This window comes from Carlito syrichta, unplaced genomic scaffold (genome assembly GCF_000164805.1).
Source record: "Carlito syrichta isolate Samal-C Ts95f unplaced genomic scaffold, Tarsius_syrichta-2.0.1 Scaffold305684, whole genome shotgun sequence".
Taxonomy (NCBI): domain Eukaryota; kingdom Metazoa; phylum Chordata; class Mammalia; order Primates; family Tarsiidae; genus Carlito; species Carlito syrichta.
The window spans coordinates 401490-405932 of NW_007249780.1; positions in this window are offsets into that span (position 1 = coordinate 401490).

Consider the following 4443-nt stretch of genomic DNA (forward strand, 5'->3'; position numbering starts at 1 on the left):
CTCTTCCCTCTTCCTTGGGCCTGAGGCTCCGTCCGTCCCCCTCCTCTTGCCTCCCTCTCCAGCCTCACATTCTTCGCCAGCTCCTCCGCAACCGTTGAAACCCCCTCTGTCCTCCCCTCTGTCTCCCATCCACGCCCATCCACTGCCTTCTGGCTGCCGCAACTCCCCAAAGCCTTCTCTTGCCCGCCCCACAGGCACCTCCATGCCAGAACAACCAGAGCTCGTCTCATCCTTCCTCCCCCAGCCTGACCCTCCTCCAGTGTTCCCCATCTCAGTAAAGGGCAGCAAGGCCTGACAGCACACCTGGAATCATTCTGTATCCTCCTCTCCCGAAAGCCCAGTCCAGCCACCCTCCAAGTCCCCTCACGTCTCCTCTTTAACACTCCAGAATCCATCATTATGCTCCTGATGGGCCAGGTTCTGGCATGTGATACTCGTACGTTCACGTAGTCACTCAACACACACTTCTCGGAGAGCTCACCCCATGCAGCATGGACCTGACTCACATTCACAGGTTTAACTCCGATGACTGCACCCCTTGGCACTTGACTTTTCCTATCCTGACACCAACTATCAGCCTGGATGTCACCCTTCAGCCTTGTCTTGCCTTTTAGCTGCCTGCGAGTATGGCCGCTGCCCCTCACCGCCATCTTTGTCCTCCGTGGCCTCATCCCGGCCCAGTGGCGGGGTCTATCAGTGGCGATTATGACGAGGAGTCGTGGTAGCATGGGGCCTCCATGGCAGCAGTGGTGGTGATGGGGACACATCTGAGATGGGGCCGGCGCAGGGATAGCGACTCTGTGTGACTTCCCTGGGGAGCATCTCTTAATTTATGCGCTCAATAAATATTTATTGAGAACCTACAATGTGTCAGGCACTGAACTAGGCCCTGGGGACACATAAGAATATACACAGCTTCCCTCTGGTGTTCACCAATTAGTGGAGGAAATATTTATCATATAAATGGCAGAGTTGAGCCGGGCTGGGTGGCTCAGCCTGTAATCCCACGCCTTTGGGAGGCTGAGGTGAGTGGATTGCCTGAGCCTGCGGGTTCGAGACCCACCTGGGCAACTTCTGACGAGACCTCATCTCTACAATAAATCAAAAGATCAGCAGGGTGTGGTAGCACGCACCTGTAATTCCAGCTACTCAGAAGGCTGAGGCGGCAGGATTGCCGAAGCCCAGCAGGTCGAGGCTGCGGTGGCCGGGAGCGGTCCCTGCACTGCAGTCTGGGCGATGGAGTGAGACTTCAACTCAAAAAAAAAAAAGGCATAGTTATGACCAAGACAAGGGTGTTACTTGGTGCGCTGAGCGTGTAATGGGAGCTTGTTCCTCTCTGATAAAGTGATGTGTAGCTGAGATCTGAAGGACAAAGAAGTGTCAACTAAGAGAAGAAAGAAGGGTTGTGCATTCCAGGACCAGCATGTATAAAGGCCCTGGGGGCAGCAGAGGCAATACACAAGGCAAGAAATCCATCACGAGAAAGGGCCATGCGGCATACTTTTTTTTTTTTCCAAATTTTTTTTTTTTAATTGAGACAGGATCTTGCTGTGTTGCCCAGTTTGGTCTCAAACTCCTGGGCTCAAGCAATCCTCCCATCTTGGCCTCCCAAAGTGTTGGGATTATAGACATGAGCCACTGCGTCTGGCCACACACTTCTTTTTCTTTTGAGTTGGAGTTTCACTCCATTACCCAGGCTGGAGTTCAGTGGCACACTCATAGCCACCCCAGCGTCGACCTCCTGGGCTCAGGCCATCCTTCCACCTCAGTCAATCCTTCCGCCTCAGCCTTCCCAGTAGCTGGAACTACAGGCCTGTGCTACCATGCCCGGCTAATTTTTGATTATTATAGAGACAAGGTTTCGCCAAGTTGCCCGGGGTTGGCAATCCACTCGCCTCAGCCTCCCAAAGTGCTGGGATTACAGGTTAAGCCACCAAGCCTGGCCCCCAAATTTTTTTTTTTATTGAGACAGGATCTTGCTGTGTTGCCCAGGCTGATCTCAAACTCCTGGACTCAAGCAATCCTCCCACCTCAGCCTCCCAAAGTACTTGGGATAACAGGCTGAGCCACCAGGACCAGTCCACACCCTTTTTATCAAATGTAAAGTAACATAACACAAAACTCACCATTTCAGCCATCTCAGAGTGTACAACTCAGTGGCATCAGTAAATTCACAAGGTTGTGCGACCATTACCACTACCTAGTTCAGAACATTTCATCACCCCAAAAGGAAAACCTGTACCCATTAAGCACTTACTCCCTGTTCCTCTCTCCCCCAGCCCCTGGCACCCACTCTTCTAAGTCCTGTCTCTATGGATTTGCCTATTCTGGACATTTCATCTCAACAGAATTGCATGGTAGGTGGCCTTTTATGTCTGGCTTCTTTCACCTAGCACAACATGTTCAAGATTCACCATGTTGTAGCCTGTCAGTACTTCCTCCCTATTTATGGCTGAATAATATCTCTCTGTATGGATGCAGCACATTTTGTTTATCCATCCATGATAGACATTTGGGTCCTTTCTCCCTCCTGCTGTTGTGAATACTGTTGCTATGAACGTGGGTACACAGTTATTGTTTGAACGCTTGATTTCAATTCTAGGAGTAGAATTGTGTGGTCACATGTTCACCCTGCGTTTAACATTTTAAGCAATAGCACACATTTAATTGCATTCCTTAAAGGCAACTAAGTAAGACGCGGTCAAGATGACATCTGAGAGAGCACATACTGTTATTTTTCAACATTTGCAACTTTCCTCTTCCTTTACTCAGGTTGTTTAAAGTGGAGAAGTATGACTGAGGAGGGGCCATTAATAAACTGCCCCCGGGGATGGAATAAACTACTCCAAACCGTAAGTCCCACCAGGCCAAGAATCCCTGACATACCTCAAAAGCTTAGAACAGTGCTTGGCACATGATTTGGGCTTATAAATATATGTTGCATGAATAAATAAACACAATGGACTGTTTCAAGTGAGCTAAAACCCCAAGGAAATACACATCCATCAACTGAAACCACAGAGAATGGGCCCACATGGTAGCCGGATGGTGGGTGGTTAGGTATGGGAAAGGACTTTCCAGAATCCCTGGGCCCTCAGCCCTTGAATAGCCTCAGCTCATGTTCTTTCAACACTTGCCATGTGCAGAGACTTTTACATATGTTTACCCGGAAGTTCCTGAGTGGCTCTGGATGCCACAGCCAGGTAACCTGGAAGGTGGCAGTGGAATCCACCCCCAGCTGCAGGTCACCCAGGACGTACTCCGTGATGGGGACGGTGGTCCCACCGTCCCAGGGCCTACACTCAGCCCCGAGCTGGCCTTGGGGTGAGGTCAGCCCAAGGGCACCCAAGAGGACCTCAGAAGAGCTACGGAGAATACACGGCTCCCTCTTCTCCCACAGAGGCAACAGGAGGAAGGAAGGATGGCAACCGAGCGTGCAAATCGGAGGCTGATATTGAATTGCAGCAAAATGAGCAGGGGATTATGTACCCCACCTGGACCCACCCTGAGAGAATACCAAGGCTCGGGCTGGCCCTCGTGAGAAGCTGGCAGGCCCAGCACCAGGTGGAAGTACGCCCAATGAGCAGGGACGATGAGGCAGGGTGGGTGGGCCCAGAGCAGGAGGACACTGTTGACTTGGCTGGGCCTCCACCCTCAGCCTGAGCATCCCGCATTCACAGAGCCCCTGCTGGGTTCTGGGGGCAGAGTTGGAGGAAATCAGGACCAGGCAGAGACCCTGTCCCGGGTCCCTGACTTCAGACAGTGCAGGGGGAGAGGAGGATAGAAACGCCCTGGTGAGCAGGGAAGGGGAAGCTGCCTTGACTGAGTAAGTCAGGGAAGGCTTCCTGGAAGAGGGCGAAGGGTGTGGGACTGGGCTGGGATACTGGAAGATCTGGGTTTGAATTATGGCTTGGCTGCTTCCTCGCTGTTTGACCTTGGGCAAACATTTAGTTCGTTCTGCAAACATTTTTTGAGCGTCTGCTCCGTGCCAATCACGGGTGAAGCGTTGAAACAACAAGGGGAAATTAGACACGGCTTCCGTCCCCTGAGCTTCAATAAATCCTCCAGGACTGCATGATTCATGCTATGATGAAGGTGGAATATGGTGCTTGGGGCGGGACAGAAGAGGTGGCGGTCAGCTTAATGGCCTGAACCTCCTGTCTCTAAGCCGTGCATTGGAGTGGCTCAGCCTGTAATCCCACGCCTTTGGGAGGCTGAGGTGAGTGGATTGCCTGAGCCTATGGGTTCGAGACCCCCCGGGCGGCGAGACCTCATCTCAATAAATCAAAAAATCAGTCGGGTATGGTAGCGCATGCCTGTAATTCCAGCTACTTGGAAGGCTGAGGCGGAAGGATCGCCGGAGCCCAGCAGGTGAGGCTGTGGTGCTGGGAGCGGCCACTGCACTCCAGTCTGGGCGACCGAGTGAGACTCCAACTCAAAAAA